At 51.1% G+C, this 23,545-nt stretch overlaps 3 long non-coding RNA genes and 2 other non-coding genes across 7 annotated transcripts; 4 read left to right on the top strand and 1 right to left on the bottom strand.

Moving 5' to 3' along the window:
- Positions 1–3,826: 3,826 nt before the first annotated feature.
- Positions 3,827–7,101, bottom strand: LOC113877918. 2 transcript variants are annotated; one of them, XR_003506862.1, is made up of 2 exons: positions 6,505–7,101; positions 3,827–4,085 (listed from the first exon to the last, which is right to left on the bottom strand). It is a non-coding gene; the product is annotated as an uncharacterized LOC113877918 (long non-coding RNA). The 2 variants fall into 2 exon arrangements; XR_003506861.1 differs by lacking the exon at positions 6,505–7,101 and adding an exon at positions 5,413–6,472.
- Positions 4,453–5,454, top strand: LOC113877919. Its single transcript, XR_003506863.1, has 3 exons — positions 4,453–4,535; positions 4,924–5,015; positions 5,348–5,454. It is a non-coding gene; the product is annotated as an uncharacterized LOC113877919 (long non-coding RNA).
- Positions 7,102–18,511: 11,410 nt separating the features above from the next.
- On the top strand, positions 18,512–23,007 carry LOC113877914. Of its 2 annotated transcripts, none has more exons than XR_003506859.1 (6): positions 18,512–18,620; positions 19,130–19,201; positions 19,636–19,720; positions 21,280–21,376; positions 21,496–21,573; positions 22,522–23,007. It is a non-coding gene; the product is annotated as an uncharacterized LOC113877914 (long non-coding RNA). The 2 variants fall into 2 exon arrangements; XR_003506860.1 differs by having other exon boundaries at positions 21,496–21,625.
- On the top strand, positions 19,487–19,564 carry LOC113878642. The gene has a single exon (XR_003507065.1). It is a non-coding gene; the product is annotated as a small nucleolar RNA R38 (small nucleolar RNA).
- LOC113878643 lies at positions 21,054–21,138 on the top strand. Its single transcript, XR_003507066.1, has one exon. It is a non-coding gene; the product is annotated as a small nucleolar RNA R38 (small nucleolar RNA).
- Positions 23,008–23,545: the final 538 nt, after the last annotated feature.

Here is a 23,545-nt window from a genome sequence, read left to right as displayed (position 1 = left end):
GTTTGAAGGAGAGGCAGCCAACTGGGCAAAAGGGCCCTGCGGTGGGGATGGCAGGATGTCAAGAAGTCCTGGGGAGGGCCAGGACATCGGAGCCATCTCAGCTGCCAGGGCCTGGGTTAGGGAGGGGTTCTGTGGGTGGAGAAGACAAGTCCTGGTGGGCTTCTCAGGGAGGCGCGATTGGACCAGAGTAGGGACGGTACCTCTGAGAGCCACCCTTACGGTGGGGGTCCCACCTCTGACTCCCAGTTGAAGCCAGAGGCTGCAAGCATCTGAAAGCTGCGAGGGCACTTGTCGGGTGTGTCCACTTCTCCCTAAGGCTTCCTGGTGACCCTGCTTTTCCAACTCTGTGTCTACTGCTCAAGTTTTGCAAGAGGTGTAGCTTGGCTCTTCAGCTTTGGTCGATGTGCTTCTTTAAAAAATCATGTTTCCAAGTAGAGTGCCCTGGCACAGCCCCAGGTCTGGGCCTCGATGGAGTTCAGGGTCCAGGTACCTCGCTGGAACCCTGGCAGGAGGTCTCTTGCCATCAGGTCTCAGCTGAGGGAGGGCAACGCCAGTGCCCTCCTCTGGGGGTCTTGGAGAGGGATAGAGGAGAATGGGTGGGCTCGTCGCTTAGGCCACTCCAGACCTGTGTCCTCGCTTTTGATCTGTGCTGCGCATGCTGCCTGGACCAAGGCAGAGCACGCTGTGCTGGGCCACCTCAGAAATTCCTCCGAGAGCTTCCCATGGCCAGTGCAGTGGCCTTCCAAACGGCGGCCCAAGAGGTTCCCCTGGGATGTGGACAGAAAGTAGGAGAAATTTACTTTCATCTCAATCTTTACAAGCTTTATGCATGTCTCTGGTGGCAGGACTGCATTTGCACAGTAATATGGTGTATAATTCATGAGTGGATGCATATAATTCCTTTATGAGTGTACCTATATGTTTCTTTCATGAGTGCACACTTAAATTCTGCTTCTAACTGAAGAGGGTATGTAATCGGAAGCGTTGGGTGAGGACTGTCCAGAGGTTAGCAGTGAACCATTTAGCCAGCCCTTCACTCCCTGGCCTCCCTTGTCTTTCTGGCTTCATCATCTATATTCTTCCTCCCCTCCTGACATCTCCCCTGTGACATCACGGCTCCACCAATACTCGAATTTCAGTTGCTGGAACATGCCTTGAGTTTTCACGCCTGCAGCCCTGGCAGAGTCTTCTGTCTGGGGGCCCACTCTTCCCTGAGCCCCTGCAAATTCAGCCAAGATGAGAGAGCCCAACTTCTCTCTGAAGTGTCTCCTGATGCTTGTAATTCCCAGAGACTTCTGTAGGCGTCTTTAATCGCCTGAGTCTCTTCGCGGTGGGTGGTGGCCATTTGTTTAACTTGCCAGGGAGTTTGTTTTAGACTCTAAGCCCCTAGAGGGCCAGGCCCAGCGCTTAGTCATATCTACATCCACAACAGACAGAGGGCGATTTACCCAGCCACTGGGGGGACAACCTGGGCCCAGTGAGGTTAATCAGGCTTCACAAGGTCGGGTCTGCTGACCCCACTAATCAGCTTAAGCCTCCTAATCCATCGCCAGCAGGAACTTCAGGACGGAGGGCAGGGGCTCGGGAGAGCTGGTGGGGGCCATCTTGGCCTTCTCCTGCAGACTCGGTCTGGAGGGGATGGGGCAGCTGAGACATGTGCACCACCCTCTTCCTGCTCAGCACCTTGGCCATGCTCTGGCGCCGCCGATTTGCCAACCGGGTCCAACCGTGAGAAAATCACTGGGCCCGGGCTGGGATGGGGGAAAATGATTGGGCTGAAGGCGGGCAGGGGCTGCCTGGACTCACAGGGAGGCTGGGAGGGGCTTGCCGGGGAGCCCTAAGAGGATTCCCCTTGGAGTAGGGGGCACTCCGAGTTCTTCGAAGGTGCTGGCTGCGGCCTCCGGTCCCCAGAACCCAATATGGCTTAGGTCTTGCAGAGAAGCAGGAGAGGGGTCTGGGGTCTGAGCTCTGGGATCTGGGTGTTACCCACAGCTCTGCCGACCTCTTTTCCCTCCCGCAGAGAGCCCAATGGAGTCGATGGGGCAGTTTCGGGCAGCAGCTTGGAAACAGACCTCCAGTCGTCAGGCAGGTAAGGCAGAAGAGCCTCGGGTGGAGCAGGGAGGGCGTCACGAAGGAGGCTGCCACTGTCCCTACTCCCTGCCCAGGCCCTGGAGTGTACGTGTGTGTGTGTGTGTGTGTGTGTGTGTGTGTGTGTGTACGTGTGTGTGTGTGTGTGTGTGTGTGTGTGTACGTGTGTGTGCTCCAGGCTGGCCCCTCACCCCAGCTCGCCTGTTCCCTGTGTGCCTACTGGGTAGGCTGAATGTCTGTTTTCTCCAGCTGGGTATGGGAGTCCCAGCCTTCCCCTGTGGACCCAAACTGTTCTGTCTTGCGTGTCCGAGAGTGGGGTGGTCCCCAGGGCCCCGCCGTTGGGAAGTGCAGCGGGAGAGGAGAGAGGGAGGAGGCATCAGCAGCTCTGTGATGCTCGGCCTGCCTTCCCCTCCCCCTTCTTCTCCCGCGGCCCCGCCCAGCCTCGGCAGCTCCACTGCCCGAACCTCCAGCAGGATTCGCTGTCTGGTCCCCAATAGAAGGCGCGGGAGGCGCATGACGTCACCGCCACCGAGTGCCATTGGCTGGGCAGCCCCTGCGGGCAGGACGCTGTCTCCAGTGGCCAGAAAATTAACTCTTTCCTCTTCTGAAGCCATGCGGCCTTTAGAAGGGGTGAAGTTTGGGCGGGGGGGTAACGTCTGGACTTTCCCTTCCCCGGGTGACTAGTGTCCTTTGATGAGAGGGGCTCTATGCCCAACAATAAACACTGAAAAATCGACCAATATTTGTTAGGGACACACTGTGGGAGATGTTGGTCTGTGCCTGCGGGCCCACCTGGTGTGGGGGCCTAGCTGAAGAGGGACGTTCTCTCCTGTAACAGCTTCTTCTGAGCCCCTAGCACTGCTCCTCTTACTCCCCGTGAAAGACAGAGTGTGATGGCCTTGGGCTTCGGGGGACCCTGGGAAGAGGCTGTCTCCCCACAGGCTCCGATGGCTGAGACAGACAGCATGCACTCGCACGCTTGTCTGGACGCCCCATGCCTCGTCCAGGGTGTGGGGAACGTGCCTGCGCTGTGACCCCTTGATAGCTCGAGATGGGCAATAGAACATGGGTCTTACTTCTCAGTCTTTGGATTCCCCTAGGTCTGGAATGTCAGAACCATGTTCCCCGGCTCCCCGCCCACCCCCAACTCCATCTCTCTGACCTCCCCTGGTCCCCAGGAAGCCCAGGGCCTGTGCAGGAAGCGGAGTCATTTCTGTGATGCCCTTCCTCTTAGTTCCCCGACTGGGGATCCAGCCTGTACCTCCTGCACTGGAAGGCAGTGTCTTAACCACTGGTCCTCCAGGAAAGTGCCCTGGTCCTCACTGTGGGGTTTGGGTCTAGCGTGGGGCAGGCATGCATGCTCAGTGGCTGTTGTGTCCGACACTGGGCAGCCCCATGGACTGTAGCTCACCAGGCTCTTCTGCCCATGGGCTTTCTTGGGCAATGAGTGGGTTGCCGTTTCCTCTGCGGGATCTTCCCGACCCAGGGATCAAACCCATGTTTCCTTCATTGGCAGGTGGATTCTTTACCACTGAGCCACCAGGGAAGCCTGGAGTGGGGCAGCCTGAGTTTAAATCCCACCTCCCCTCTTACTGAGAGCCTGTGAGCGAATTATGTAATCTTTTATTTATATGTAAACTGAGATTAATAACAGAGAGGTTGCAAGGTCTCTGTGAAGTTTGAGTGAGATAACCATTATAATGCACTGGCACAGAGTAACTGCTCAATTAACACCAGGTTCTCTCTTGCTGTTATGACATCACTGCTTTATTCTTCCCTGGGGGGCTCTCATACATTAACTCACTCAAAAGAGTCCCTGGCCCCAGAGGTCCGGCCCTTCAAGTATTTCTGGCTTTTGTCAGTGTTGCAGGAAACGGAGGGAGAGGGAGATGGAAAGGACTTGCTAGAGGTTGTCCGCCCAGTTTGTGGTTGACGTGGGACTGGCAGGTCTCTGACTTCAGAGTCCATCTCCTCCACATGAAATGCCCCTGGAGCTCCTGTCAGGAGAGAAAAGGCCAAATCTGGGACCATCTGGCCGGGCCTGGTCTGCTGTGGCCTTGCCAGGACTGTTAACTCCTCGGGACTCAGCTAACTGGAGAAACTGGCCTCCCATCTACCCCTCTCGCAGACAGCGGGTCCACGGAAGGCTCGCCTGGAAGTGGGGAGTGGGGCGGGGGGCGGTGGTAGATGGGAAATTTCTGCTCTCCAATTCCACTGTTGTTAATTCCAACTAGCTTCTGGGAGCGGGGGGCTCCTGTTCCTCTATTGTAGGGTGAATCTCTAGGTGCAGGGCTGGGAGAAAAAGACTGGAAACAGGGGCGGGTCATCCCCCCCAGTCCTCTGACTCCATATTCTTTCCTGTTTAGGGAGAAAGAGCCTCTGAAGTAAGCCCTGGTCTCTTGAGGCGGAGCTCAGCCCCAGGGCCTGGGATCAGCTGGCCACGGCAGGTAGGGCAGGGTCTGCAGCCTCGAGGGCAGAGGGCAGGGCTGGGGACAAGGCGGGAAGGACACAGAGTCCACAAAGCCTGGCCGCATGGGAGCATGTCAGGCTGTGGTCACGTCGGAGGTTGAGCGTAGGAGGGTGGACTCCTTCCGGTGCCTCCTTCCCGGAGCCTGTTGTGTTCCAGGTCACAACGTAAGGGTTAGTTTTAAGAGAATGAGGGGTCATCTCAACAGCATTTTCTAGGCCTGGGGATGAGGTGGTGGTCCTGCTGGGGGCCTGAGGGCTGTCTAGAGGACTTCTTAGGGAGGTGGCACTCTGGGATGCCCACTCTGTAATGCAAGCCCCCGCTCTGGGATGGAAGAGCCAGCCCATCAGCTGGTTTTTCTCTTTCAGCTCAAGTCCCAGCGTGCCCCCCACCCCGGAAGGACGATGTGCTGGAAGCAGCAGCTGCAGGACGGGAACCAGGGAAAGCAGTTGTCGAGAAGGTAGACTCCCCTTTTGGCCCGGACCACTGGTCTGCACCACCCTAGGCCCTAGCGTGGGGCTCCTGGAGAAGTGGGCCTGGTCAGGCAGGTGGGAGGGCTGGAGGTCTTGAGCTCTGGGACAGGCTCCCTTCCTCGGAGGCGACCCAGAGAGAGGGACTCAGTGGGGTGCCCCAGCCCTGTTAACTCTGGGGCAACTCTTGCCACCTAGGGGGTGACAGGAGGGAACAGTAAGGAGTGAGGGGACTCCAGAAGTGAGGGACAGCCATGCCTCACGTTTGCCGAGGAGGGGCTGCCTGTCGTCCTCTGCTGAACCCTCACAATAACCCATGCAGGCTGGTCACGCGATCATCCACGGTTCAGAAACAGAGGAAACTCGCAGAGAGGTTCGCTGACTTACCCAGCGTCACTCAGCCAGAAAGTGGGGGACCCCAGGCTCATAAGGAGGAGGGGTGCAAGCCTCCTGAAACCACCTGGAACCTGTAGCTGCTCAGGGGAAGAAGCGGTTTCGCTGGCCTGGCCACCCATCGCTGGCAGCTCAGCTTGTCCAGAGCTGTATGGTGTCACTTGGCGGCAGTGGCACTCACGTCCTGTGACATTTGCCGCTGCCCGGTCCCCAGAGCTCCCCAGAGCTCCCCAGAGCTCACCCTGCTGGCGGCTCTGCTGAACCGATCACTAGGAAGGGCCAGCTGGGTCTATGAGGTGTCTGCCTGCAGCTGGATGGAAGCAACCCACAGCTTGTTCTGTGCGCGCGCGCGCATGCATGTGAGCCTGTGTTCCAACTGGGCAGTAGCATGTGGGAAGGGAGAAGCGTGACACTTGTTTTTGTCAGTCTGCTGACTGCTCAGTAGCGGCGGCGGTGGCCTCCTTTGCCCCCAGCTGCTCTGCCGTTTCTCTCTCTTTACGATCCTGCCTGATCCCGAGTGGAGATAAAAGCAGATTTCCGCTTCTGCTCCCTGAGATCCAGGCGCAGACCCGGCAGGCAGCTGCTGCACACTGCCTTGCGGCCATTCATTTTCCCAAGCCCCCCTCCTCCCACGTGCATCTCTCCTCCCTCTCCAGCCCCAACTGCTCACCCTCCCACCAGGAGCGAGGCCTCTGCCTGGCCAGCCCTGCTCCCTGACTTTCAAGAAAGAGGAGCTTCTGTAGACAGCAGGGAAGGCTGAGATGCAGCAGACTCGGGGAACCCACTCTCAAGGGACAGGGAGGAGGCACAGCCTGCTGCAGGGAGCCTGGCAGTTCCGTGGGAGCCTCAAAAAGTAGGGCAGGGTGGAGGCAGGGTAAGGGTCGCACCAGGGGAAGGAGCTCCGTGCTGGAGCTGAGTCAGAGCCCCACTGCCCGCCTGATATGGGCCGCAAGTTCGTGACCACCTGTCTCAGCTCTCGTCAGCCTGTCTTTCTCTGAGAGGCATCACCGTCCTGGTGGCAGGACTCACAGGCTGAGGGCCAGAGGGCACTGTTCCCAGGACCTGGCCTGTGCTCCCCGATCCTACCTTTGCGTTCATTCTCTAATCTCTTTGCCATATTCCTGTCACTTCATCCTGGCTGCCGCTCTCTGCCTGTCTCCTTCCACTGGGCTGAGGAACTGTCAGAGCAAGGTCGGCTCGCTGTACCAGGGCTGGCTCACCGCCCAGACACACATCCACAGAGTGACACCCCTTTGCAGCCCTGTTCTCAGAGCCTGCCCAGGAGGTGAAGGCGCCCCTGGGGACCATTAGCCGGAAGAAGGGAGGGAAAGCAAGAGGAAGGGGCTGCTGGAGGTGGGGGTAGGTGTCTGCCGGGCTTGGAGGCTGCCCAGGCCCTGGCAGCTGGGGTGCCATGTGGGCTGGCTGGGAGGGGCTCTCTCCCCCAGGGAGCAGGCTGGCTTTGGTGGGAGCAGATTGTGTTTACACCTTCCCCACACGCCCGGCCCACGCTCGCCTCTTATTCTCAGGGCTCTCCCACCCCTGGGCTCTGCACAGTCTGCATGTTGGCAGCTCCTATTGCAGAGTTGCCACCCTCGGCCGAGAACTCCTCTTCAGGAGGCTGCCCGGGGCCGAGGCGCCCTTTCCTCGGCCCACTATCTCCCGTCCCAGCAGCTGGGTTGAAGCCCGTGGAGGGGGGGGGGGGCGGGGGTGTGTGGACCCAGTGTTCCCAAGAAGCTGAGTCCGTCTCTCTCCCATTTCCTTGGTAAGAGCTGCTGCTTGGATATGAGAGCAGAAAAGTTCAGGGGCTTGGTAGATCAGCTGTAACAACAGGGAGGGGATTAAGGGGAGACTCAAGAGAGAGAGCTGGGTCCCTCCTGGTCCAGGGTGTGGGCTGTTAGTAAATAATGATCAAGGATTTGAGAGCGAGGAGCCCAGGGTCAGAGCACCAGGTTGAAATCTTGACTCCACTGCCACTTCATACTTCTGTGGCCTTGGGTACGTTATTGAACGTCTCTGTGCCTGTTTCCTCATCTATAGCACGGAGGTAATAGTGTTAGTTTCCTGTCTCACAGGATTGATGTTAAATTAGATAATATGTGTAGCGTGGAGAAGGAAATGGCAACCCACTCCAGTGTTCTTGCCTGGAGAATTCCAGGGACAGGGGAGCCTGCTGGGCTGCCGTCTATGGGGTCGCACAGAGTCGGACACGACTGAAGTGACTTAGCAGCAGCAGTAGCGTGCTTACCACGTTACTAAGTGTTCAATATATGTGAGCTAGTGGGATTGTGTTTGTAAACTGTCAGTTACTGAACAATTATAGAACAATCATTAGGTAAATCTAACAGCTAGAGTCCCTCCCCTCTTTCCCAGAGCCCTCCTGGCCTGTCTTTCCACATAGACGACCACCGGGCACTTGGCAACTCTGAAATAAAGAGTAGAGGGTGGCACTGCTGGGTGGGGGCCACCAAGTAAGACCCAGCACCCAGTGAGACGGTACAAGAGCCTGCTGCTGTCGCTTCTGGGTACCTAGAACCCCATCCCAACCTCCAGGGGGTAGGGACGGTCCTGGCCTGGACACCTGCCCCCCAAGAGGCTCCGCTTCTTAGCTCCAGAGAAGACAGGCGGCAGTTGCCCTGATGCTCTTCTACCCTCTGTCTGAATGCTAATCTCCCTGCCATGGAAGCCTGAGTGACAGGGAAAAGGCTGCTAGGAATTGCAGGGCAGCCGAGGGCAGCAGCAGGAGGCAAGGAGGTGCTGTCGTCTGCGACTTCTGCAGCTGAGGCTCAGTGCCGCTGCCAGTCTCTCCTGGAGCCTGGGAGACTGGGACACGACCAGAGAACTTATGAGGCAGCGGGGGTGGGGCGGGGGAGCAAGGGAGGCAGCCGCAGCAGCTGCGTCTGGCATGACCCTGGGGTGCAGAAGCAACCGGGGAGAGTACTGGCCCATCCCAAATGTGTGACTGTATGTCTACGGACAAGACGGTCCTGGGCGGGGGCAGAGAGCAGAGGCCCAGTCTTAGACTGGCGGGACACGGCCCCATCTGAGGCAGCCACGCTGACACAACAGCAGGGGGCCCAGCTGGCCCCGCTGCTCCCGGGCCCCCTCTGCAGGCGCCCCACTGCTAGAGAAGCTCAAGATCTTGAGATAGAGCCTCAACAGAAGAAGAGCCAAGTGGCTGATACTGAGATTTACTTTGATGATGATAATGATACTACTACTATTAATAATAATGGCTAATAGGTCTCAAACACTCTGTGCCAGGCGCTGTGCCAAGAGCTTTATTTATAAGCACTGTCTCATTTATGAGGCAGGAACTGCTGTTAACCTCATTGACCCAATAAGGAAAGTGAGGTTCACAGAACTCATTCAAGGTCACTCACAGCTGGTGGCAAAGCCAGGACCTGTGCTCGGGCAATGTGATACCGGAGCTCATGAGCTGGCAGGGCAGGAAGGGCCTGAGTCTTGAGGAAAGCCAGGGTGACCCGGCCTCCAGGCCCAGGGAACCAGTCGTGGCCTGGCCTGGGCGGTGCCTCTGCAGGTGGGCCGGGAGGGCTCTGCCAGGATTATCTGTGTGCTCTCTCTTCTGGGACCCATGGTTCAAGGTTCAACCCATGGTTCTGAAATGGCTAGTCCTTGCTTGCCAGCTGACCGGGGAAAGGAGAGCGGGCTCTGCAGGATCTGTCATCCTCTCAGGGAGGAGGCAGTGGCCACCAGCAGGGGTGACAGACAGACAGGCCAGCACTCAAAGCCACTGCCAATCTGCTGTCCCCTTCAACCAGGGCAGAGAGAGAGGACACAGCCAGCAGCCTGGCTGGAGGGGGAGCTGGAGGAGGGGGAGGGCTTCGAGCAGGTGGCTTTGAGAGGGAGCCCCTGACTTAAACTGGAAATGAGTCCTGGTACATAAGGACTATAGACCCTCTCTGAGGGATGCACATGCCCCCTAGTGGGGACTAAGCCTAGAGGGTGGACAGAAAATGAAAACAGAAGTAACCCATGACTATGACCTGTGAGCCTAAGTGGGAAGGGCCAATCCCATTCTTTGGTGAAGACACACACATCCACTTAATGTCACGTGCAGAAGCCAGCTGAATTAAGCATTAAAGGAGACTATTAATGTATTCACTTGCTTGTTTATTTGACAAGCACATATTGGGAGCCCGCAACATACAAATCTTGTATTAGGTGTTGGGAGTGAGACAGCGAAGAAAGAGACAGTGCCTGCCCTTCCAGTTAGAACAAGACCAAGACCTCGGCCTGGCAGGCCCAGTTCTGCCAGCCAGACACTGCCTGACCACGTGACGGTTCCTTCTCTGGACCTCCACCTCCCCATTTAACAGGCATGTGTGGGAATCAGGTGGGCTGGCACTGGCGACGGAAAGGACTAACGGCTGTCCTCAGGAAAAGAACTACTAAGATGAAGGGGACCAATCAGATGACCTCTGGGGGCCCCAGAACTTCTCCCAATCAAGAGACTCTAATGGACTGTGTCTGGAGGTGCTAACAAGGACTCGCTCACTCAACAGACATTTATGGAGTGTCTGTGTGCCAGGCACTGTGGATGCCAAAGTGAATTAAGACTTCCTGCCACAAACAACTAGAAAACTGAGCAAAATATAAGAAACAGACACTTGACGACAGGCAGCACACAGGATGGTGACCTCACGACTTCCTGGGCATCTGCCTCAGACAGTTCCCTGCCTGCGGCGGGGGGGCAGGGGGCAGAACATGCAGACCACGGCGGTCTTACTAGGGTGAGGAGGCACCATCAGAGTTCAAGACAGTGTGGCAGGGCGGAGGGGTGGGCGGCGGAGGAGGCAGTTCCAAAGGACATACACACAGATTGATGGGATCCAAAGACAGGACAAAGGTGATTCAACAGAGAAAGGGAAATCTTGATGACAGAAAATAGAAAGCACTAACCATAAAAACAAAATGGATAAACTGGACTAAATCAAAACCGGAAAGACTAGGAGAAAGTATCTCCCAAGCAAATATCTGAGACAGGACTTGTGTCCAGAATATATAAAGAACTTTCACAAGTCAGTAACATGATAGGCCAATAAAAAAGGGAGGGTTTTAATACACTCGTCATAAAGAAGTATACGTAGGGCCAATATACACAGAAAGATGCTCAACATCACAGTCAACAGGGAGATGCATGTTAAGACCACAGTGAGATACTGCAACACGCCCACAAGAATGGCTAGCGTTAAGACTGACCATAACAGGTCCTGCTGAGGGTGCGGAACCAGCGTAACTCTGAAACACATTGCTTGGGAGAATGTAAGCAACGCAAACCACTGGGGATACCAGTTTGGCAGTTTCCCTTGCAGTTATCCAAGAGAAATGAAAACTTATGTCCACAGACAGATCTGTATAAAAATGTTCATTGCAGCTTTATTAATCATAGTTCCAACAGCCCAAATGTCCATCAACATGTGCATGGATAAAAATATTGAGGTATATTTATCTGATGGACTAATACTCAGTAATTAAAAAGGAAATGAACGACTGTTACGAGCTACAGCATGGGTAATTGAGGGAAACCAGACACAAAAGAGTACCTGCTGTAGGCTTCTATTCATATGAAATTCTAGAATGGGCAAAACGAAGCTGTAGTGACACAAAGCAGATCAGTGGCTGTCTGGGGCCAGGGCTGGATGGAGATTGACTGTAAAAGGGTGTGAAGGGGATCTCTGGGGGGTGAAAATGTTCTAAACCACGAAGGGGTCGTGGCTGCATAGGTGTATACACTTATGGGACTACTGCACTGTACATTTTTAAATGGATGCATTTTATTGTATGTAAATTATGCCTCAATAAAGATGACTTAAAGAGTTAAAAAAGCAAACAAACAAGAATAAAGCTTTGACTCTTGTCTTGCTTACCGTCTAGTGGAAAAGCCAGACATGAAAACAAATTATCATAAAATCAGATCAGATCAGTCACTCAGTCGTGTCCGACTCTTTGCGACCCCATGAATCGCAGCACACCAGGCCTCCCTGTCCATCACCAACTCCCGGAGTTCACTCAGACTCACGTCCATCGAGTCAGCGATGCCATCCAGCCATCTCATCCTCTGTCGTCCCCTTCTCCTCCTGCCCCCAATCCCTCCCAGCATCAGAGTCTTTTCCAATGAGTCAACTCTTAGCATGAGGTGGCCAAAGTACTGGAGTTTCAGCTTTAGCATCATTCCTTCCAAAGAAATCCCAGGGCTGATCTCCTTCAGAATGCACTGGTTGGATCTCCTTGCAGTCCAAGGGACTCTCAAGAGTCTTCTCCAACACCACAGTTCAAAAGCATCAATTCTTCAGCGCTCAGCTTTCTTCACAGTTTAACTCTCACATCCATACATGACCACAGGAAAACCATAGCCTTGACTAGACGAACCTTTGTTGGCAAAGTAATGTCTCTGCTTTTGAATATGCTATCTAGGTTGGTCATAACTTTCCTTCCAAGGAGTAAGCGTCTTTTAATTTCATGGCTGCAGTCACCATCTGTAGTGATTTTGGAGCCCAGAAAAATAAAGTCTGACACTGTTTCCACTGTTTCCCCATCTATTTCCCACGAAGTGGTGGGATCATAAAATATTGGGTATTAAAAGAAGGATGTTCACATAATAAGAGCTCCACTCACTGTGTGCTTCCCTGCACATGCTAGGTGCTTTGCACACACAGTCCTAAATGGTCCTACCGGGTTCGTGAGAGCCTCCACCTCCTCCTGCTGCAGATAAGGAGCCTCTTATCAGAGAGAGGTGAAGTCATCTGCCAGGGGTTATTTAGCTCACATCAGCAGAGCTGGGACCCGACTCCAGGTCCGCTTGGTCGCAGAGCATGTGCTACATCAGCCAACCGTGGGAACTCTGGAAGGAGCCAGGGGACTGTCTGAGCATCTCAGGTCAGACTTCGCAAAGGAGAGGCTGAAGCATGAGTCGGGACTTGATACGCACAAAGGGAAGGACAAAGGGAAGGAAATGTCCAGGCAAAGGAAACAAACAGCATGAGAGCAGGTGCTGCAGCAGTTATGAGAAGGGGTTTCTGGGAAGGGGAGTCATGTCCAGAAAACAGGAGGAAAGGTCAATGGCATATTATGTATCCTTCAAATTCACTTATTTTTAAAAAGCCTATTAAGCAATAATTTTATGAGCGGCAACAGATCTGCAGAGCAGGCAAATGAAACGTGTGCTACTGGTCACCACAGGAAGGAATCCACTGCAACCCAAGGTCATCCATTCTCAATAAACAGGGTACATGTTGTCCTGTTTCTTCTCCAGAAAGTTAAAAGCTCTGTGCAATGGTCCCAGATTTCTGCTGAACGGGATTTGTGGTCCTCTTTCACAGTCCTGAGAAATTGAAGTGGAAAATATCCTCTGTGCTTTGAGGATATGCTTTCGAGCTGGATGAATTAAAATCACTGGAGTTAGCAAAACATGAGCCACTGTTACAGTGTATCTTTCCAGGAAACCCAGCACAATGGTTAGGACCATAGGTCTGGAGGCTCAACTGAGTTCCCAGTGCCTTCACACACTAATGACTTTCATTTTTCTGCACTTGAGTTGAAAAACGGAAGGATAATGACAGAGCTGTTGTGAGAGTCAAATGAAATAGCCAACTGAAGGTGGTTAGGGTCATCAAGTTTTATACATTAAATTTGGGCAGCTTTTTGTATGTCACTCATATCTCAATTAAAGAGGTTTTTAAAAATATATATATTCTTCTATTTATTTATCTTTGGTTGTGCTAGGTCTTCATTGCTGGATATGGGCTGTTTCTAGCTGTGGCGAGCAGGGGGCTACTCTGTTGTGGTGCATGGGCTCGGTCGCCCCGCGGCATGTGGAGACTTCCTAGACACGGGATCAAACCTGTGTCTACTACATTGGCAGGCAGATCCAGTGGACCACTACAGAGGTTCAGTATATAAAGTGGTTTTTTGTTTTTTTTTTTTTAAAGGCACTTAAAACAGTGCCTAGCATGGAGTCAACACTGTACACCAGCTATTATTTTTTTCAGGATGGTAATTTGATTGTGTCAGTTCATCTTTATTTTGCCATGGCCCATTCTTCCCGAGAATAATTACCAACAAAAAAGAGAGGATGATTTGGGATATGTCAGTCCTATCATTTGGAGTCATATCATTCTAATGAACACCCAGCTTAAGATGGCTTAAACAATAAGGAGGTTTCTTTTTTAAAATCTCCCACTCTGTATTTCACTCAAACTAAGATGCCAGTGCTCACAGGATGCCTCCCACATTTAGAAATATTGACATGAAAAAACATGTGTCTCTGAATCAAACTAAAGGTCTAAAGGCTGGGGACATCGGGACTGGCTTCTCCAGCAGCTCAAAAGCATCTTCCAGGACTCAAGCTTGTTCTGTCCATCACTGCCGACTTTCCGCTCTTCCTAGGAAGCAGCCCTTCCGGACACAGGATGGCTTCCATGCTCTCAGGCATTACTTCATGGGGTCCCAAAACCAGAAGGCAGGCTGTTGTTTTTCAAAACTAGAAAACCTTCCCAAATGTGGCAGAACTGCACTGCAGATCATTTTCTAAACCAACTCCTGGTGAAGGGAAGAGATTTCTCATGGGCCTGGTGCAGACTATTCAAGACTCACTCCTTGGGGCAGAGACGGGGCTTGCCTCCCAGCAGCTCTGCGGTGTTCGTCACATGGAGGACGGGCAGTGGTGGGGCTAAGGGTGCCTGCCACACAGGTGGGAATATCACTGGAGAAACTGCTCCCCATGTAAGCAGCCAACTGCTCGGGAAATACTGCTCCTCCTTCGTGTTCTTATTCATAAAATTAAACACAACTTTCCAGTTAAGACATTAACCTCAATATTTAAAGACTCTTTTCTATTAATGTGGGTTTCAAATGTGTGTGCTCAGTTGCTCAGTTGTGTCCCGCTCTTTGCAACCCCATGGACTATAGCCCACCAGGTTCCTCTATCCACGGGAATTCCAAGGCAAGAATACTGGAGCAGGTTGCTATTTCCTTTGCCAGGGGACTCTTCCCCACCCAGGGATTGAACCCACATCTCCAGGGTCTCCTGGAGGCAGATTGGCAGGTGGATTCTTTACCACTGAGCCACCTGGGAAGACAGTTTTTGAATAATACCAAGTCTTAAATTTGGAAAACTCAGCAGTGGCCACAGGACTGGGAAAAGGTCAGTTTTCATTCCAATCCCAAAGAAAGGCAATGCCAAAGAATGCTCAAACTACCACACAATTGCACTCATCTCACACGCTAGTGAAGTAATGCTTAAATTCTCCCAGCCAGGCTTCAACAGTACATTAACCGTGAACTTCCACATGTTCAAGCTGGATTCAGAAAAGGCAGAGGAACCAGAGATCAAATTGCCAACATCCAATGGATCATCAAAAAGGCAAGAGAGTTCCAGAAAAACATCTACTTCTGCTTTATTGACTACACCAAAGTCTTTGATTGTGTGGATCACAACAAACTGGAAAATTCTTCAAGAGATGGGAATACCAGACCACCTGACCTGCCTCCTGAGGAATCTATATACAGGTCAAGAAGCAACAGTTAGAACTGGACATGGAACAACAGACTGGTTCCAAATAGGAAAAGGAGTACATCAAGGCTGTATATTGTCACCCTGCTTATTTAACTTATATGCAGAGTACATCATGAGAAACCCTGGGCTGGATGAAGCACAAGCTGGAATCAAGACTGCCGGGAGAAATATCAATAACCTCAGATATGCAGATGACACCACCCTTATGGCAGAAAGTGAAGAAAAACTAAAGAGCCACTTGATGAGAGTGAAAGAAGAGGGTGAAAAAGTTGGCTTAAAGCTCAACATTCAGAAAACTAAGATCATGGCATCTGGTCCCATCACTTCATGGCAAATATTTGGGGAAACAGTGGAAACAGTGTCAGACTTTATTTTTGGGGGCACCAAAATCACTGCAGATGGTTGACTGCAGCAATGAAATTAAGAGATGCTTGCTCCTTGGAAGAAAAGTTATGATCAACCTAGAGAGCATATTAAAAAGCAGAGACATTACTTTGCCAACAAAGGTCCATCTAGTCAAAGCTATGGTTTTTCCAGTAGTCATGTATGGATGTTGAGAGTTGGACTATAAAGAAAGCTGAGCATTGGAGAATTGATGCTTTTGAACTGTGGTGTTGGAGAAGACTCTTGAGAGTCCCTTGGACTGCAAGGAGACTCAACCAGTCCATCCTAAAGGAAATCAGTACTGACTATTCATTGGAAGGACTGATGCTGAAACTGAAACTCCAATACTTTGGCCACCTGATGTGAAGAATTGACTCATTTGAAAAGACCCTGATGCTGTGAAAGATTGAAGGTGGGAGGAGAAGGGGACAACAGAGGATGAGATGGTTGGATGGCATCACCAACTCAATGGACATGGGTTTGGGTGAACTCTGGGAGTTGGTGATGGACAGGGAAGCCTGGCGTGCTGCAGTCCATGGGATCGGAAAGAGTCAGACACAACTGAGCGACTGAACTGAACTGAAATCCTATCAGTGAATGGAACTCCGTGAGCTGACTGCCTGAGCGCAGCAGGTCAGCTGACCAGATTTCCCCTCTGCAATCAGAGCCAAGGTCCCTGCACAGCCCTGGGGACTCCTGCCCTGTAAAGCTTCTGATCTACTTCTGTCATTTATCTCTAGACTGTGTGACTCTCCATGTAACAAATATAGGTCTACACTGGCCTTGAATAATGTAAAATTCAAATGTCCTAGAGCTCACCAGCAAATGAAGTCACAACAACATTAGCATTCCCCTCTCAATAGCTCTGAGCCCTTGCCCTCATTCAGGAACGCTGGCGCATTGTGTGTTTCCCGGTTATTTCCGGGTGGCCTGTGCAGTGCACCTGACACGTACTCGGGCACAAGGGCTCGCTGCGTTTTGCTCAGGCACTTGGCCACAGCCCAGCAGCCCGTGACACCCCATCCGCCGTGAGCCTGCTGTTGTTCTACCAAGGGCCCTGTCAGGTGTGAAAGCTCCACTGTGTCCTCTGGCACAGTGGCCCTTCCAGAGCTGGGATGAACAGCCCTCACTGCACACTGGGTGGCAATTGGTCTGGGACCCAAGACAGCCCCTTGCCTGCAATGTAGGGCACCCGGATTCAATCCCTTCGTTGGGAACATCCTCTGGAGAAGGTAATGGCAACCAATTCCAGTATTCTTGCCTGGGAAATCCCATGGACAGAGGAACCTGGCAGGCTACAGTCCATGGGATTGCAGAGTCAACACAACTGAGTGACTAACATTTTCACTTTTTCAGACAGCCCCGCAGGAGCCCATAGCCCTCGGTCTTTCACAGATCAGCTCCTGCAGTCTCTCATCCTCACTCTTCCTGCCAGAAAATGGCTGGGAACTGGAACAGGTGCCCATCATCCACACCCCACTTGTCAGTTTCATCCCTAACCGCCCATGGAAACACACAAAATCTGTTTTCCTTCCCCTCCCCCACAACCCCAAACCCTTCTATATAAGATCAATTTATATATACATACTCATAGTGCAGTATAACTTCATCGTAAAAGTACAGACTCTACAAGCTAGGATCAAACCCCGATTCCACCAGTTACTAGTGTGTGAACTGGGGCAAGTTACATAACATTTCAATGTTCCTCTTTCCCCATTTGTAAAAACAGGAGTAGTGATAACGCACTTCACCATGCAGTGGTGAGGATGAAACAAATTAATATCCATAAAGTACTCAAGGAGTGAATGTCTCACAGTAAGTGCTATAAAGCATTAGCTATCATTATTGTTTTGCCAGCAGATCACCTGCCTACACACAAGCAGCTTTTGGCAAATTCCACACTTAGAGCCTGAAATACATTTAGTCTGCGGGGAGAGACCTCATTCTTTCTTTTGGTATTGTACAAAATAATTTGTCTTCAAGGGTAAAACAGAGAAACTTAGGGGCCAATTTCACACAATTGGAGCTATTGCGGAGTTAATGATTGTATTTGTGGAGTACTTACTGTGAGCAGAGGCAGTGGAATACCAACTAGGTCTGTGAAGAATTAAAAAAAAAAAAAAACAAATTAGACTTCTGCCTTGAAGAGCTTACAATCAAATTAAGGAAGGCAAACATTAACAAATGTGGTAACTTGAAAATAAGTCCCCGAAACATATTACTACACACAGAACAATTTAATCCAGACTTAAATGCCACTGAGATCATTGCTAAAGGGCTGGTGAGAATGGGGAAAGGGTGATGTAGAAAAGGCTTCGTGGTCTTGCAACTTTACTATTATGATTATTATTACTATCTGTCGTAGGACATGCGGCACGTGAGATCTTAGTTCCCTGACCAAGGATCGAACCAGTGTTTCCTGCACTGGAAGCCCAGAGTCAATCACTGGATTGCCAGGGAAGTCCGCACATTTAATTTCCAAATAGGTATACATTCTGGCTCTGACTCTAGTCGTTGTTTTGCCCTTTTACAATTTCAAAACTAAAGCCGGGGTGACTGCCTGAAAAACAGCCCTCAGCAGTAGCAGACGGTGTTACACTACTCTGTTCTTTTCGTAAAGTATAATTATTTTTGCATGGCGCCCCTGGGGTTCAGGGGAATTTCGAGCCTGGCCCGGCCCGGCCCGGCCCGATGCGTCGCTCTCGGGCGCCCTCTGCCGCCCGCGCCCCAACTAAGAGCAACGGAGCGGGACGTCGAACAACGAATTCCCCGGGAATCTCCTTTTCCTTCACTAACGTAACCACCCCCTCCATGACTCTAATAAAATCCGTCGAGCAATTAACTACGAAGTCCGGCGGGGCCCGAGCTCCCTCAGTCGTTCCTCTGGAAGCCCCCTCGAACTTTCTGCGGCCTCCACCATCCAGCCAGTCTCGGCCAGGCACAGCCTGTTCACTCAACAGATAGCGACTTTGTGACCGAAACGACCGTCGGTCTTCGTTTTCTAGCCGCCGGGGGCTCTCTACTGTCCCCAGTGGCGGCCACCATTTTACCCGGGCTTCGGGAACTCGGGCGCCCCTCAGCGGCCGTCGATCACACTACATTTCCCAGTAGCCCTTTCTCAATAGCGCGAGAGTTCGCGCGAGACTTCCGTGAAGACTTGCGCGCAGGCGGAAACCCGCCCCCTCTTCCGATGCGGGCTGCATGGCTGGAAGTCATGGCTTCCTCGCTGTGGTTCCAGCAAGGCCAGCAACTTCGGCTCTTGGGCCGAGGGAAGGCTGTGGAGGTGGGTAAACAGCTTATTTCTTGATACGGCGCTAGCATACTTGGCCTTCCGCTGCTTGAAGGCGAAATAGTGACGCTAGGCCTGGTTCCCCCAACCCCCACCCCCATAGGTGGTTGGGAGGATTAACTGAGGTGAGAAAACACTTTCCAAAGGGTGTGAGTTTTTGTTACTGAAGGGAGAGAGAGCCCAAGCCCACCTTTGGCATCGGAGCGTCCCTCCTGGGGGAGAGCGTCTCTTCCATCCTGCGCACCTCCCAGGCCTCACGGCCACCCAAGCGCTGAGCTTCCAGGCTCAGCGGCCCTGCTGGCCCCCAGGTCCTCCCACGGGGCAAGCTCGCATCCAGGGTATTAACGTCTAAATATTTGGCTTCCTGTTGGAGAGCGTAGAGGACAGCCCCAATCAATTTTCACTTAATTCTACAGCTGATAATCAGTGGCGTGGTAGACTTTGTTTGGAAGGCTGCAGTTTTATAGCGACCCTTAACATGCTTACGTTTTTATTGTCCACAGGCTTTCTTTGGCATCTGCAGAGACGGTGAGCAGCAGACCTGCTTAGAAGTAACGAATGGAAGTCTGAAATAGGTAAGGATGCATGTAGGCAGGAACTTGGGTGGGCAACAGAAATGAGAAAGCCGAGATGGTCTTAAAGCCTGCCACACACCGCAGCTCTGAATCCTGGCTGACTCAGGACCAGTTGGGGGTCCTACCCAGAATCCAGAAATGAGGATGGTCTCTGTGCCAGTGTAATTGGGGCCACTAGGTGTCGCTCTTTGAAACGAAAGTGGGTGCCACTGCATTCACGGGTAAAAGGGGGACTTGGAACTTGAGCTTTAAAGTTGATTGAGATTTAGAAATGTTCCTTACTGGTTGAGCTGAGGATGATTTAAAGTTATCCCTGTCTGAAAAGACTTCTGTTGTGAGGAATTCTAACTTGCTGAGGCTCAACGTTTTAAATTATGTTCTTGGGAATGAGTAAGTTTGTTCCTGTTAATGTGTTATCCATATTTCTCTTTTAGAATAAAGATGTAGGCTGTGGGCTTTGAAAAAGTCACAAGAAAGCCGTCATCCAGGGATGTAAGGATCCTTGTGATGAGATAAATGGTAAGAGTTTTAATTTTCACAGAATTGCATAGATTATGGTTCCTTTAAGTGTTGGCTTGTTAGATTTCAGAGATGTGTGGGTCTTCCCAGACATTAACAGCTATCTGAGAGATACTTGTGTAGACCTTCTTGAATAGTTTTTCCTTTTAGTGCCCAGAGAAGTAGTATGAACTCTTTCCTAGACCCCTCACCAAGTACCCTCACAGTGATTGTTACAGCAGTATGAGGTAGATGTTTTCCCTATGTTGCTCCCGAGTAAGTAAACTGAATTAATGAGTTCACCTGCCCAAAGTTACACAACTAGGTTATTTTTTTTAAGAGCCATAAAAATATAGCTATAAGTGATTTTGGAAGGGGGACATTATTATTAAGCTTTAGTGAGATGTAGTTGAACAGCTGGTCATTGAGTTCGACTAGTGGTTCTCAACTAGGGGTGGAGGGTGTTGCTGGGATCCAGGCAATGCCCCTAATTACCCTGTAGTGCACATGACAGGCCCCCCACCACCCCGACAAAGAACTCCCCACCCAAAATGTAGAGTTAAAGTTGAAACCCACTGTTAGACTGAGACTCCAGTCTTAGCCTGTTAGCAGGTAACCACACCAGAACCTTGTTTCTTTGTCTCTAAAAGACAGGAGTGGTGCTTTTTAGATCTGGCTCTGCACCTATAGAATGTTCCTGGACCCCACCTCCGGCCATGCTAAGATGGGTGAGATGGCTCTAGAGTGTGGCCCAAGGATCACGTGTGGCCATTTAATAGCAGATGTGGAGGAACAGTGAGATGATCTGATCTACTTTTAGCTCAGGGATTTTTATTACAGCAAGGTTATAGTACTGGCTATTTTTAAGTAGCTCTCAGGGCAGATCTATAATCCCTATCTTAAAGAACTGAAAGCCACATGGTCGCTCTGCAATATCGTTTTGCATACAGAGGTGAGCAAAGGAGAAGTGACCTTGCTTGGTGTTGATGTTTCTTGGCCTCAGGCACCCTTTGCGCAGCTGGCCTTCAGTGGTCTGGCTGGAAGAAGTAATCTGCACTGTTTGAGACATTTTTACTGACAGCTCAAAGATGCTGGAAGATTTACTTGGCTACTAGACACTTTGTGCTCAGGGAGACCCTGGCTTTAAAAGGACAGGAACTGTCAGCGTGTCAGGTCTGGGACGCTGGGTACAGCTAGGCACTAGATATAAAGTTTTTGCCCGTGAGGGAAAGCACGTTCTAATAAAGCAGATAAGATTGAATGAGTTCCTGAGAAAGGAAGGAATTTGGTAAGGAGAACATGGTTTGCTTGTGCTGTGGATGTCAGTGCTGTGGACTGGCAGCTGGGTGGGGAGCTGAGTCCATGATGATGTGAAGTTATCCCTGTCTGAAGGCCGAAAAAAGGCCTTTGAGTGTGGAATCTGGATATCTGAGACTCAGTTTCCTAGGTTTGCTTTAGAGAAATTGAGGCCTGGTTTATTTGGTTTGTTTGTTTGTTTAATGCCTGAATTAACAATGAGCTATCCGAGAGATACTTGTGTAGACCTTCTTGAATTTTCCTTTGCAATTTCCCCCCGCCAGGTACAGCCTCAGTTTGAGGCCGAAAAGGATACTCCAGAAAAAGACACTGGCTGCAGTGCTGTGGTGGCTGCCCTGGACCCGACGTGGAATTTCTCTCGTGTGTAATAGAGAAAACCTTTGGAACAGGCCTGGGTGGATGTTCGTTTTGTTTCCCCGGCCCTTGGGTTGTGCTGAGTGGCAAGGTGACTTTGACATAGATTCTGTTTTCTTTGCTAGGTGTCCACAGCGTGTGTAACAGGACCGACCTGCTTTACCTAAAGCAAGTGAAACCGTTCCTCTCGCGTTGTTTGTAACGTAAGCTGTTTTTATCTTACGTGTCCGAAAGAATCCCCGCAAGCCTGTGATGGTTAGTTATCCCTGTCTGAACATCTCGACTGAGGGAAAACAATCTGTTCTGAGGCTTAAGGGGCTGGCTCTGGGCTCTTAAAAGCAGTTCAGGCTTTACAAGGGATCAGACGGAACGCACTCCAAAGGGAGTTGTGCTTATGTACCCTGCCGAGACCCCAGTCCTGGGGCCCCATCCCTCTGCCACTTGAAAACCAGTGGTGGGCTGCCTTGTCACCCTTTGGCTCTGAGGGCACAGGCTATAAGAGGTGGCAGAAATGGGCAAGTGGCCCAGATTTGGCTTATGCTCTTACTGTGGAATGAAAGAGTGCTTGTCACATATTTCAAGAAAATGAATGCGCTCTTTGAGACAGACGGCAATGGAAGATGTATGCCGGCTGTGGCAGTGAGCACACTTCAGGGCTATCTGATCTCTCGTCTTTTTACTGTATCCTGACATTCAGGAAAGAAGGGGTACCATGGCACTAGCATGGTTTCCAGGTGCCTTGTTCATGCAGGGCACTCTCCTGGGGTTAGCCCAGCTCTTGTCTGAATGGCATGGCTGGCTTGTGAGCAGGAGAGTAGCAGAGTGGCACTGGGCTTTGTTCCCATTGAAATGCCACGCTTGAAGTGGGCACAGATTGCCTCTCTTTTCCGCTGAAGTTGGGAGGTATGTGCAGCTTTTCATATGTAAGGTCACATATTTGTTCGGTCACCAAGGAAGCTGTATTTGGGGTGGGATTTAAAGAACTAGAAAACTGGTCCAAGCAGCCGACAGCCTAGAGCAGACATAGTGAAAGGGCGTGCCAGAAGGTGGGAAGGTCTGCCTGCTGGGTCACAGTCTGCTGCTGAGTGGACTTGACTGTTGTGCGGGACCCAAGTGAACCTGGAGGGGTTTTTTGTGTTTTGTTTTTTCAGTTCTGCCGCAGGTGAACCATGGCCCTTGGCAGTGAGAGCACCGAGTCCTAACCATTGGACCACCAGGGGATTCCCTGAACCTGTATGTTTGACTTCAGAGGGCGTCTGAATATAAATGCCCCCAGCACTTGGTGGGTGCTCTTTACTGGGCCCTTGCACCGTCTCCTGGAAAGAGGCATTTGGGACCCACTAGCCTGCCTTACACACAAACACACAGGAAAATGATCGATGGCTTAGAATGAGTTCCTTCAGGATTGCCTCTTGTAAATTAAGGTATAACTAAGAACATGTGCAATACCACACACAGAATTTAGATGATCTTGGTGCAGTGGGGGGACTGCAGTGATTGTAAAATGAAACTTGCATGTACACGCTCTGTTGAAGACTAAGGGGAAACAGGTGTTGAGCCTAAAAAAACATTTCTCAGTGGGTTTCTACAGTGTCTTGGGCTTAACTTTAAAGCAAATTAAAACATTTAAAAGTTGACTTACTAGCATTTGTGGATTTCAGATTGAGACCTGTTGTAAGAGCAATGATTTCTTCTGTGCATCAGCACATTCTTTTATAAATGAAAGTTTAAAGCTTCTCACTAAATCGATCTTATACAATTGACTGGTTTGCTAACTACAGATGTGATGGGAATAGGGAAAAAATAAAATATGGGGGGAAAGGGTTCCAGGCCTCAGGAAGCCATGCTTTCTCAAGTAGCTGCTATAGTGGTTAAATCCTATATGTCGTTTTTCTTAGTCACCCGTCTTAAGTTTCTAAGGCAGCGGTGTTGTATGGAGAGGAATGACCCTTCAGAAGCAGGGGCCAGAGGCCAGGTTCTGGATGGGAGGCCTCCCCAGCCCGCTCCACTGCCTTATGGGATATAGTAACACCAGCCAGTCAAACCCAGGGTTTGTGTGCGGAGCTGTGTAGTGGTCATTCAGTTGATTTACACTTTGAAGCCCGTATAATCTAAAAGAAAGCTGCCTGTATCCAGTCAAATTATTGAAGCCTTGATTGTCAATGTCCAGTGATG

The sequence above is a fragment of the Bos indicus x Bos taurus genome, chromosome 19 (assembly GCF_003369695.1).
Source record: "Bos indicus x Bos taurus breed Angus x Brahman F1 hybrid chromosome 19, Bos_hybrid_MaternalHap_v2.0, whole genome shotgun sequence".
NCBI lineage: Eukaryota > Metazoa > Chordata > Mammalia > Artiodactyla > Bovidae > Bos > Bos indicus x Bos taurus.
The sequence above is the reverse complement of the archived record's forward strand: the minus strand, read 5'-3'. Positions and strand labels throughout refer to the sequence as shown.